Source organism: Triticum urartu, chromosome 3 (assembly GCF_003073215.2).
Source record: "Triticum urartu cultivar G1812 chromosome 3, Tu2.1, whole genome shotgun sequence".
In the NCBI taxonomy this organism is placed as follows: Eukaryota; Viridiplantae; Streptophyta; class Magnoliopsida; order Poales; family Poaceae; genus Triticum; species Triticum urartu.
The window spans coordinates 36,377,820-36,391,050 of record NC_053024.1 but is presented as its reverse complement, the minus strand read 5'-3'; the positions used below and the strand labels follow the sequence as shown (position 1 = coordinate 36,391,050).

The 13,231-nt window shown below is 45.6% G+C and overlaps 1 pseudogene; it reads right to left on the bottom strand.

The window, feature by feature from the left end:
• Nucleotides 1-2,501: 2,501 nt before the first annotated feature.
• On the bottom strand, nucleotides 2,502-8,082 carry LOC125542598 (annotated as a pseudogene).
• Between the last annotated feature and the right edge of the window lie 5,149 nt (nucleotides 8,083-13,231).

Genomic DNA, 13,231 nt, shown 5'->3' with positions numbered 1-13,231 from the left:
AGTCACTAATAGCGGAGAACGAACGAAGAGATTATAGTAGGGTACAAAACCACCTCAAAGTTATGCTTTCCAATCAATCCGTTGGGCTATTCCTATAAGTGTCACAAACAACCCTAGAGTTCGTACTAGAATAACACCTTAAGACACAAATCAACCAAAACCCTAATGTCACCAAGATACTCCAATGTCACCTCAAGTATCCGTGGGTATGATTATACGATATGCATCACACAATCTCAGATTCATCCATTCAACCAACACATAGAACCTCAAAGAGTGCCCCAAAGTTTCTACCAGAGAATCACGACGAAAACGTGTGCCAACCCCTATGCATAGGTTCATGGGCGGAACCTGCAAGTTGATCACCAAAACATACATCAAGTGAATCACGTGGTATCCCATTGTCACCACAGGTACGCACAGCAAGACATACATCAAGTGTTCTCAAATCTTTAAAGACTCAATCCGATAAGATTACTTCAAAGGGGAAACTCAATTCATTACAAGATAGAAGAGGGGAAGGAGAAACATAAGATCCAACTGTAATAGCAAAGCTCGCGATACATCAAGATCGTGCCAAATCAAGAACACGAGAGAGAGAGAGATCAAACACATAGCTACTGGTACATACCCTCAGCCCCGAGGGAGAACTACTCCCTCCTCGTCATGGAGAGCACCGGGATGATGAAGATGGCCATAGGAGAAGGATTCCCCCTCCGGCAGGGTGCCGGAACGGGTCTAGATTGGCTTTCGGTGGCTATGGAGACTTCTGGCGGCGGTACTCCCGATCTATTGTGCTCTTCGGAAGTTTTAGGGTATATGGAGATATATAGGCGGAAGAAGTACGTCAGGGGGGCCACGAGGGGCCCACGAGGATGAAGGGCGCGCCCTAGGGGGTGGGTGCGCCCCCTGCCTCGTGGCCTCCTCGTAGGTCCCCCGACGTGCACTCCAAGTCTTCTGGGCTTCTTTCCTTCCAAAAATGAGTTCCGTGAAGTTTCAGGTCAATTGGACTCCGTTTGATTTTCCTTTTCTTCGAAACCCTAAAACAAGGTAAAAACAGAAACTGGCACTGGGCTCCGGGTTAATAAGTTAGTCAAGCCCATAGACATTCAAAACAGTAGATAATATAGCATGGAGCAATCAAAAATTATAGATACGTTGGAGACGTGTCACTAGAGATGTTGACAGAAGGAAGTCTACTTCAGGTTACTTGGTTACCTATGCAGGGGGAGCAGTGTCATGGCAAAGCAGGTTGCAAAAGTGTGTGGCATTGAATACAACTGAAGTAGAATTCATTGCAATAACAGAGGCGAGCAAAGAGCTATTGTGGCTCAAACGGTTGGCTTGTGAGCTTGGTTTTAAGCAAGACAAGTATGTGTTGTTTTGTGACAACCAAAGTGCTATCCACTTGAGTAAGAATGCAAGTTTTCATTCAAGGTCTAAGTATATAGAAGTCCGCTATCATTGGATTCGAGATGTGTTATATTCCAAGCAAATGCAACTTGAGAAGGTTCACACTAATGACAATGGGGCTGATATGTTGACTAAAGTGGTGACAAGGAAGAAATTTGAAGTATGTCGTCGGATCGCTGGCATGGCTACCGGAAGGCAATGAGACCCTCCATGATGTCGCGAGGGGGAGTTTGTTGGGCTAAGTCCCTCCACATGGAGGTGTGTTGACAACCCAACATCAGCCCATAAGTCCAACACATGTCAGCCATTGATCTGCGCTGCATCCAACGGTTGAGAGCGCTTCCAAGAGAAGTGAAGCAAGAAGAAAACCCTAGCCACTCCACCGCTCGCTGGTGGTGGCTGCCATTCGTGAAAGCGAGAGAGAGAGAGAGCTCACAAGAAAAAACACAACCTGAGAGAGAGGAAGAAGAAGAAGAAGCAGAGGTTCTGTCTAGATTTGCTACATCTGACTAGACAGTGTTCAAGTTGGTGGTTGGAGGCTCAAACGTGCTTGGATCGATCCCAAACTTGGTTAGCTCGTTCCTTACTTTGAGTACTTCGATCTGGTTAGCTGGTTTGAGGATTGGGTCAGTGGAGCATCAGATTTGAGAGTGGTTTTGTCAGCTCTGACTGCTGCAGTTTCACAACAGAGTAGTTTTGGGAGACAAACAGTTTGGGTAGGTAAATGATGTCCGATTGAGCTGAAATTTGGAGGGGATATCAAGAACTCATGTGTCTACTTGTCTGCCAAATTTGGTGCTGTTTGGTTCAGCGGTTTAAGAGCAGTTTGCAAAACACTAAAGGCTACATAAGCTATGTAAACTATGCTTTGCTGAAATCTTGCATCTTATGCACATGCCGTGCCGTGTTCAGTCTGCAGCTCAGCAACAGCGAGATTCACCGCACCGCACACGCCGTGCTATGTTCAGTCTGCAGCTCTGCCAGCTTAGCAACATCGCCATCCACCAACCACTTCCTGCAACAACCAGGATATATGCACTATTATTGGTTATATATGATTCACAGTCCGACCCAAGTTCTGAAACAAATAAAACAAAATTCGTCACTTCTATTCAAAGAATTCAACCATGCCAAAACGAAAACCATCTGTTACGTTCATTACAGGTTCAGTACAGCAAAGGCCTCCAGCCCCAAGTTCAGAACGAAATCCATTGGTTACATCCAAAGACCGAAATCATGCTACGCATTCTCAGTACAGCAAAGGTCTCCGGCAAAAGTTCAGAAAAAAAATTTCAAGACAGAAATTTGATACATGGCAGGGCACTTGCCCTTAGAGAAAGAAACATGACGCTTCCTTCACCAGCTTGCAGTAGATCAGGGTGCTTGCACATCTTCACCGTTGACAGGCTTAGTATGTCTCACGCACGTTTCCCCCGTCCATCCTGCTGCAATTTCATTCAGAATAGAGTTTGAATTAGGGAACAAACAGTAGTCAGAAGCAGTTACAAGCACATAAAACCGAAGTATTCATTGCAAGAAATGTATTCCTAGGTTCATCAAAGCAAGGACAAAATGATGACAAACGTGTGGCATTCCAGCATGCATGAGTGTAGGAAGTACATACATAAAGGGCAGTCCGGTGCATGTAGCTCCCACTTGCGCAGGGTCCGGCGAAGGATCCGACCACTTTAGGTCTATTGTACGCAGCCTTTCCCTACATTTCTGTAAGAGGCTGTTTCGAGGTCATTTGTGTAGGTAGGCAGTACATACATGTGGAAAGAAAATAGATTAAGATAGCAAATTTGCAAAGTCTAAGAGAACGATTAGGAGAATCCAAGTAACAGTATGGGTTTAGAGATGGAACACACATAAGCAACTTATTAGGGCAGTATTATACAACACTTGCTAACTTGTAAGCCTGAAATCTGCTGCCATGGACATCTACTAATGCTCACTCGGACATCTACAATCACAATCGATCAAAGCAATTCTGTTGCATAAGCATAATGGCCAAATATGTACTACAATTTATGCAGCTATCCAATATGAAGAGGCAGAAAATTGTGTCGTATGACTACAAATTATGGTTCACACAATTAAAGACACAAAGCAAAATGCCCAACCAATATATATGCAGTGTTCATACCTTGTGCTTTCATTGCCATCTAACTGGTACACAGCGTGTAGACATCCAGGTCTTCACCATGAAGTCGTTGGTGCTGCTTATGAAGTCCAGACACCCAGCGGGAAGAGACTTCTTGCATATCCTCGCCCAGCCCCAACTGCTGAAAACTGCCCAACCCCTCTGCATGGCTTAAATTTGGACAACCATGTACACACAGTTCGGACAGTTGAGGGAGGTTGCAGATCCTCTCCAGGCCTTCACATTTCTCGATTAGGAGGAGCTCAGAGAGCATTGGGAGGTCCTCCACAGCCTTCAAGTTGTTCGTTCCATCTAATCTGAGCTGCTTCAAGCTGGTGGTGACCTCTCCAAGCTGTCGCGGAAGAGCCCTCAGCTTTGGGCAACCTTCAAGTTTCAAGAGCACCAAACGAGGCAGCAATTGGAACCTTGCAGATTGTGCATCTTCTGTCCCTTCATTAGTAGTAGCAACTTCTGCTTCTTCTTTTTCTTCAAAAAAAGACCACTCCTCCCAGTTGGGCATATCCTTGATGACCAACCATTCAAGTCTAGGGAAAGCAATTAACTCATTGCTTATGGAACCTCCCTTCCAGCAACCAACAAATTCAGGTCCAACCTTGGTAACTGCATGTGCTCCATCAATTCTAAGATATTTCAAGTTGGGTAACTGCCAAATCGGTGGAAGATTCACACATGATCATATATCACTTAGGTACAAATGTATCATTGAAGACAAACAGGTGGTACCAAACCAGGTGGGATACCGCCGACCAAAGAATCGTGCAATATATAGAGTTTCCAGGTTGCATGGAAGAACAAGCTGCTCAAAGACATTCTCAATATTGCTAACATCTTCTTGTGAATATGATCCATCCTGAAGGTCACTACACGTTAGTCTTAGTTCTTTTAGATGCTCTTTGTCCATCAGCAATGTATTTGTACTAAAATAAGCCGCTCTTTCCAATTTCTTCAGAAGAAGATGCCTTATCTGCGACATAGAACGCAACTCCTCCAACTCCCATCCATCTTGTACAGCAGCATTATCACTTCCATCACTAACATAATATCCTCGTAAATAAGTGAGAAACGTCAGTTTCCCTATCCCTTTTGAAACCTTACTATTTTTTGTACTAGCAAGATCAAGGCATCGTAAACTACACAACTGGGTCATCGTGGAAGGAAGACTGTCCAGAGTATCACAATTAGTCAAGCTCAGTACTTGAAGGTTCTTCAGGGAGCCAATGGATTCTGGAAGGCAAGAAATGCCAGTATAATTCAAATCAAGTAGGCGCAGATGTATCAATTTTCCTCTATAATCTGGAATTATTTTTACAAGTGAGTAATTCAGTACCAAAACGCGAAGAAGAAAAAATCTCTTGAACAATGTATCATCAATTCTCTGTGGACCACGGACAGTCAGTAAAGTCCTAACCTTAACTTTCACCTTATCCATAGTAGGTAGCATTAATTTATCCTTCTTACTGACAGCGGTAACACGTCGCAATTTTGACATAGCTTCACCCCTTAATGTTTCAACATCTCCAATAAAACATTCTTCCCTTGATATATTGCACGCAAGCTGTCTTAAGAGGTCATGCATTTTGCATTCAGCCTTGTCAAAATGCACGCTATCTGGTTGGAGGAGATTCCGGTGGATTAGCTCATAGTAGTACTCTTCTGCTATGTCTTCTAGTAGTTGGCCTTGTTGCTCCTCAACGAATCCTTCAGCAATCCATAACCTGGTAACTACACCACGGTGAATGATAGAATCTTCAGTGTACAAAGCACAGTAAAGGAAACACTGCTTCATACGATGTGGTAACTCATCATAGCTTAGATACAGAGATCCTTCTATTTCATCGGAGAGTGTGCTCTGGGAGCAAGCATATTTGCTTAAAATCCTTTTCCACTCATTCTCTGTTAGATCTTTGCTTGCCAAAACACTAGCTGTAACCTTGATCGCAAGAGGGAGGCGGCCGCATTTACAAACAATCTCAATCCCTATGTTCTGTAAATTGAGCACTTCTTTCTCTTCATCAATGTTCATGCTCCTCCAAAGTAGCTCCCATCCCACCTCAACTGACATGAGATCAACTGGATGGATATATTTTATGCCTATCCTTTTCGCAATTTGATCATCTCGTGTTGTTATCAGTGTTACTCCGGCAGTTGTGTCATCTAAAGGAGTTCTTAGTAAATCCGTCCAAACATTGGAATGCCACACATCATCTAGAACAATAAAGAAGCTCTTTCCTTTGATTATTTCTGCAATCTTTCTCTGCAGCTTTGCTATGGTTTCACCTTGCTCATGATGCACACCAATATTTCGGAGAAGGGTTACTCCATTGTACTCTTGTGAAACACAAATCCATGCATGTATCATGAAGCCTCCTTTTACTTTCTGATCGTTGTATATTTTTTGAGCTAGTGTTGTCTTACCAACTCCTCATGTTCCAACAATAGCAAGCTTGTAAGACTTATTTTCCTTGTGCGCAAGCACCAAGTCCACCAACTTCCTGCTAGAATGTAAGATCTCCTTTCCCACAAGGTTGGGCTCAACAAGGTTGGAACTTCTTATCATTTTGCACATTGAACCATTTCCAGTAGGTTGTGTACTACTGTTGAATGTTAAAAATATCTTGTCATGCAAAATGTTCTCTATCTTCTTGTTGAGGCTTCTACCGAACAGCAACATCACGACGTGGCCCGATGTTGCAAAAACAATTGAAACTGAAAGGCCTTTACATGCAACTGATTTGCCTGATGATGATGAAGGGTGATCAGGAAGCAGCTTGTTTCCTTTACATCTAGCCACGTCCAAGATTTCATCAACATCATATATAACATCTCTCAGTTGACCAAGCCAATTGTTTACTGCTTGCTCTTTTGTCTTCCTTTTCTCAGCATCATATATGCAACACTGTATTAGTTCTACTCGTCACAGCACTTCTGCGAGATCTTTTTCCACCCCTAGGATTAGTATGGCTTCATCAATAACGATATCTTTCAACTTATTGGCACATGATCCAAGTAAAGATGCTAGAATGGCTGCCATCAAACAAATGAAATTGCATGCACAAGGGGGAGGTCCACCAAAAAAATACCAGGGTGGCTTGTTTTGGAGAATGGCAAAAGGTTAATCCTGAAAATAAATACAAAGGTATGTTAATTGCTTTCACAATGACATCCGCCTTTCTGATATATACTGGCATAGAAGAAGATATTTAATATATTTAGAATACCGGAGCTATACAACATACAAATAGGGGAGTAAGGCCAAGTATTGAGGTCTCTAAATCCCTGAGTTGGCATTCTGTTCTTTTATCTTCTTTGTGTTTGCAAATTAACATGTGTTTTAGTTTTGTATATTAAAATGATTTATTGGTTTGTTTTGCTCAGTTGAATAACCATCAGATGGCAGCTGCATAGCAGCCTATAGACTAAATGTTCCACTGAGTTAAAACCTACAGATAAATCATCCAGTTATATATGTTAACACTGAGTTAAAATGATTTGTCAGATCTATCTTAACACTAAATCGATTTCCAGAAATCATGATAAGTTATTACATGTAGTAGTCATGAAATTAAAGTTGCAAGCTCTGAAGTATAATGGCAAGTCTTACCTTACGAACCAGTCTTCAAATACGGAAAAAACCGTCAATATAAGAATCAATAGTGATCATTTTGTAGATGTAGTTTACTCCGACGGTCAATCACCAAGAGAAAACCATGCTGCTACACCTACAATACAAAATAGAAGATTACCGATCAACAAGTGAACAAAAGGACTAACATTGCGTAAGAGATCCCGAAGTGCAGAACACTGAGAGCCCATGTATACCTGAATACATGCTGGTAAGTGGTAACTAGACTGATAAGCCACTGCTGAGGATGCTGTGAGATCGAGGAGAGCGGCACAGGATCAGTTCAAGCATAAGTGACCGGTGGAGCAACAGGAGCGACTAACACAAGCAACCGAGACGAAACTTTCCCTGCGTGCAGTAGAGGTAATACTCAGGTTAACTGGAGAAGATGAATGGAACTAGCAAAATCTTAATTTTCTTGATTTCCTGATGCCTTACCAGATCCAATAATAGCATGCTGGAGCCAAGAAAGAGCAAAGGACTGGAGCAAGAGCACACAACACTAGTTACCAACGCACCTCTCCCCTGCTTGCGTAAAAAACACTAGTTATCTCGCAAGCTAGTGTAAAAATAGACAATAGAAGATTATCGGTTAATCACAGTGGTGCAGATCCAGAAGGGCAGAACATTGAGATCGAACATAGTATATACCTGGGTGCAGACCGGTAACTAGAGTGATGAGAGTGCTGCAAAAGGAGATCTGCGTGTGCAGTAGAGTAGAGGAATACAGACGGAGATTAACTGAAGAAGAGGACGAGGAAGAAGAATGGAACCAACAAAATCTTGAGATTTCTAAGGTTTCCTTACCGGATCCAATCGGAGCATACTGGAGCCGTCCCCCTTCCTCTGAAAATGCACTGCAGGCTGTGGCTATGGCTATGGCCCTCTCCACTCCAGTATAGTGTCGGCCTCAAGGTAGCAATAATTGATGTGCCAAGACATGAGCTGGCCCACTGGCCATTACTATTTTCGTCTTGTCATGTCATGTCACACTTCTGTAGCTATCGGCCCCATTGACTAGTTGTACCGTTCAACTGTTGGTCTTGTTCAGATTAGCTCACCTTTTTCAGCAGCTCATGCAAAGTTTAAAAAACGTAAGGTTTAGCACTTTTTGTTCAGAGATACGGAATAAAATTGTTATGCAGGCCTACAGTATCACCATGCTTTCCAAGAAACACGCACGTCCAAACTAGTCATCGCAAAGCATGTTTACATGCATAAACAGCCTCATCCAAAAAATAAGTGGAGATATATACGACTATTTATATCCAATAATAACACAAGCTGTAAAAGAAACTTCCAGTAGTACAAAATCTCTAAAATTTCTACCCCATAGGAAAACCCGGGGAATCAAACTTTTTTTTTTATCAACACCAAGCCATACTTCGGTTACCATGTGACTGTATTATTTTGCAAGAGAGCTAACCATGGAACATATGTAATCACGTAAAGTCCTTTTTTTGCGGGTGATAATCACGTGATGGCCAACCCAAAGAAAAGAAGAACAAAAACTAGTCTCGAGATGTACGGCAAAATCTGCACATACCACAATGGCCAGTACAGATCACCTAAAAGAGATTTGCGACACAGTTTACAAAACCACTGACTTGTTTGATCACAGTTAGTCCAAGCAATCAAGTAAGTTCAACATGGGGCTAGAGGATAAGAAGAGAACGCTTGTGAAGAATACTTAAGAGATGTGCATTAGCTAGCTAGTTATGATCCCTGATTCTCGTTAACAACCTAGCAGCCTACTGGGACAGCCTTCTCTTCCATGTGAAGCCCACCACGATGCCAACAGCACGCAAGTCGACAGAGACGTAACCCGACTGCAATGCAGATTACCAAATGAATGTTAGTTGCAAGGAGCACAAGAAGCATCAAGGTTAGTGTTACAGATTTATATGGACAAAATGTAACAATTGCAGCCTAAATCTAGAAAAGAAGGCTAGGAAGATGATGCCAAATGTGGAAAACATGGGATCATTTAACTCTTTAACACAGATGCATCAATCTATTTGGCACCTTGGTGGACATATGCAGCTTTGCTCAGCAGCTGAAGACCACTCTCAACATTGCCTCGGCTCCTAAGCCAGGTTTCATGCTCAACGTCTGAACTAGGGAATTTCAGTAAAACGTTCAACTCAAATTTGTAACAGAAACCCAACATAAGCCGAACTTTCAACTGCGCTGGTTCAACTTTCACCTAGGGGCATCAAGTACTTTCCAATCAATTAGAAGCCCAACAAACAGGCCAACATTTCAGTTAGGATGAAAAAGCAACTAGATCAGGTTTGCACAGATTTTGGGGGCTAATTTCACCTGAAGAGCTATGTCTTTCAATCCCCCACAGGCACATGGGACTATGGGAGGCGATCCCACTGTCATCATTGGTGAAGGACTGGCGCAACACCTTGAGGTGCACCGTTGTAGCATGGCAGATCACAGGAGGATACGCGTGACGGCGTGAGGCAGTAGCACCGTGGGTGTGGAAATGGGCAACAAGCCTAGGGGTTTGCATGGGAAGGAGGGCACATGGGACATTGAAAGCTGCCATGGAAAAGAAGGATATTATTTTTCTTTTTCTTTTGCAGGAATATTGCAGCTGCAGTCACCTAATCGTCATTGGTAAGAAGTATATGCAAATTAAGTACTCCCCGCGTTCCTAAATATAAGTCTTTTTAGAGATTTCAATATGGAACTACATACGGATGTATATATAGACATATTTTAGAGTGTAGATTCACTCATTTTGCTCCGTATATAGTCCATATTGGAATATCTAGAAAGAGTTATATTTAGGAACGGAGGGAGTAGCAGACAGAAACATCATGATTTACTGTTAATTGGATGCCAGGCTGTCAGCAATTGCCTACTGTTGTGATGTCAAAGCTAGAAAATATGGATGTGCCGTACAAAATTTACTAAAGTTGAGCAGTACATATGCACAGATGCATGGAGAGCTTCTCTTTGGTGGTCATACGATACGATGCTTCGTTAAGCAGTGAACACTGACCATCCTATGTTCTTTTCCCAAACTTTTAAAACAATTCAAACTAGACGTGCTCGTCACTTTGAAATATGGAACTCAGATTCAAAAGTTTCATGTAAACACCCCATGAACATGCCAAGTTGACCTATATCTATGCTACTACATTAGCCAAATTACACAGAGAGTTGCATCATCCTAGAAAGTATAATCAGATGAAAAGTAGCATCCCAGCACAATAGGGGCCCCAAATTAAAGTGCTGTACTCTGTACCAACAAATCAAGCAAACTCAAACAGGAGGCCCAGGAGAGCACCGGTCGAATTAGAGGATGGGGAAATGGAGAAGTTGTACATACCCTCAGAGAAGGCGGCGGCGGCGCACGAGGAGTCGGTTGTATATCCTGCGTCGCAGCCTACAGCTTCTCATCACTGAGAAAGCCAAATGCACCTCCATGGACCCTGCCTTCTCTTAGCCACGCTGATTTGGGGCAAGTGTTTAAAAGGGGCAAGTGTTTAAAAGCAAACCGACAGATATCTTCAGCTTCAAACTGTAAAAGACATGTAAATTTAGGATCAATTGTTCTATCGAAAAAGGGTTTCCCCCGCTTTGTATTACAAAGCAACCATCCGATACAATCACCGATAGGTGCTGAGGCGGAAGCAGCACAATCACGCCCAAAAGGAAAGAAAGAGAAAAAAGAAAAGAAACAAATGCCGATAACGGCAGATTGATAAAAACGACGAAGCCTCGCGACCGCTGCGTCCACTGGAAATCGCCCCCCAAGCTCCGAGACTCCGAAGCGCCGGTACCCATCAACACCTCCAAGAAGGGACACGACGATGACGACGCTGCTGCCAAGGGTAGCCCCGACACCCTCCAGGAAGGTCCGGTGGTACCCTCAGGCGCCACCGCGTCGGTGTCGGCCAAGCCAACGGGGATTTCTCCTGATCCCATCCTCCACCTCAGGCACTCCGGAGCTCGCCACCAAACAAACCACCACCCTGCGCCAACACGGATACGAAGCTTCTCACGCTGTCTCACCACGGCACCGCGAAGGTGGCCTGCACAACGAAGAAGGGGAGCCGGGACTAGGGCAGCAGCACCGTCAGCATACTGGAGGGCCGCACCTCCACCGTCCACGACGGTAGCCGACCGGACGCCAAAGCAGGAGCCTGCCGGGCCCGTGGCCCCACAAGCCCGGACAGCTCCCGCCTCCGCGCCGCAGCTAGCACACCGTCGGCGTCGCTGCCCCCCGTCCAAGCTGCTCCTCCTCCTCACCACACAGACGACGACGAAGCCACACCGGGGGCCGGCCCGCAAGGACCCAGATGAGGCACGCGGGCCCCGATCTGGGCCGGGCGCGCGCCACCGGCCAACCTGCGCCACCACACCGTCACGCCGCCAAGGAGCCACACCACCACCGCGCGTGCCACCGGCCACCGCAGCCGGGACGCCGGGGTCGTCATCAAGCCGAGGAGCACCGTCGCCGCCCCAATGCCCCGGGCAAGGAGCCGCGCGCGGGGACAGGAAGGCCCCCGCCGCCGCCAACACCACCCGGCCAACGCCGGGGGCGCCCGTCGGCAGCAGCAGGGAGGGGAGGGGAGGAGAAACGGGGGAGGCCGAAGGGGGGGTGGGGGGCAGGGCTTGTGCCGCCCTGGCCACCTCCCGGGGAGGCGACTCGGAGTGGATCCGGGGGAAGGGAGAGGGGGAGGGGGGAGGGGACGGCCAGCGGCCGCGGTGGCGGCGGGGCCTAGGAAGGCCGGCGGCACGGAGGATCAATTGTTCTTCCTGATTCCTGTGATTATCTTTTGTGTGTCTACAAACATATAAGTATGTGGCTGTGCAGCTCTGTTCGGATTTATTTTTTCTTGGAAGATGAATCAATTATCCACATTATCATTGTGCTATGGAAAGTTGACAGGAAAAAAATTGCTTTCAGTAAAACTTTTTTACGAATCAAGAAATCGAATAGGAATGCATCGAGATATATACACGAAATCAACCCTCTCTATTGATAAACAGAACAATTTGATATCAACTAGTTTGGAAAGACAAAACGGATCATGAAGTGATTGATAGGAGCCATACAGGGGACTGGCATTGCCTCATTGGAGACCGAATGTGTCTGTGAGATACTACTGCAATGAAGTGTCAATATCATAAACCTTCTGTAAGTTATTCCAATGCCTAGTTTGATATAGAAAAAATGCAGCTGCTCCCAATTTTCAATAAACGGGATTGCGAAAAATAGGCGAGATTTTCCTATGCCTCCCATTTCCCGGATAAATCCCTCGCAGAAATACATAGAATACATTTTCATAGCCCCAACAACAACATATCTCATCAATCAGAACTAGTCCAAACGGTCCTCAGTTTCAGCCAAAGGGAAACGCCCTCTCAAATTGACTCCAAACTACATCGAAATTTGTACAGGTGAAGATGAGAGCTCCCTGGGCAGGAGCACTTGGTCGGAGAAGGGGACGGCGGCAGCGAAGCAGAAGCGTGAGGAGGAGGAGGAGTTGGCCATGTGTCAGTGTACAAAAAGAACTGTGCACGGGCAGTCTGAGCCACAGGCACCACCACAGCAAGCAAGGCAAGGGAGGTGAGCCAGGGTAAGACCGAAGCTCAAGAGAGCTAGAACAACGCCAAGGCCAAGACCACGAAGAGCAAAGGGGACGAAGCGGACTCCCCCGGCAAGATCCTTGCCGGGAGACAGTTCTAGCAGCCCCGGCAAGACCCTTGCCGCGGCGACTCGTCCCGCGCCTACGGAGCAAATCACCCTTGAGTCCACTGCCCCCAAAGGGCAAGGATTCAGGAGACATCCCCGTGGCGGCATGCAGATCTTTGTGAAGACATTCAAGATCAGATACGCACTAAGGAGATGACAACCCTTGCCGGGGTCCCAGCCAAGGAAGACCACAAGGCCCCCGGCAAGCGCCTTGCCGGGGATGACAGCAGGCGCCCCGGCAAGACCCTTGATGGGGCCCCGGCAAGGCCCTTACTGAGGACACCCGCAGGGCCACCATCAGGCCCACGCCGAC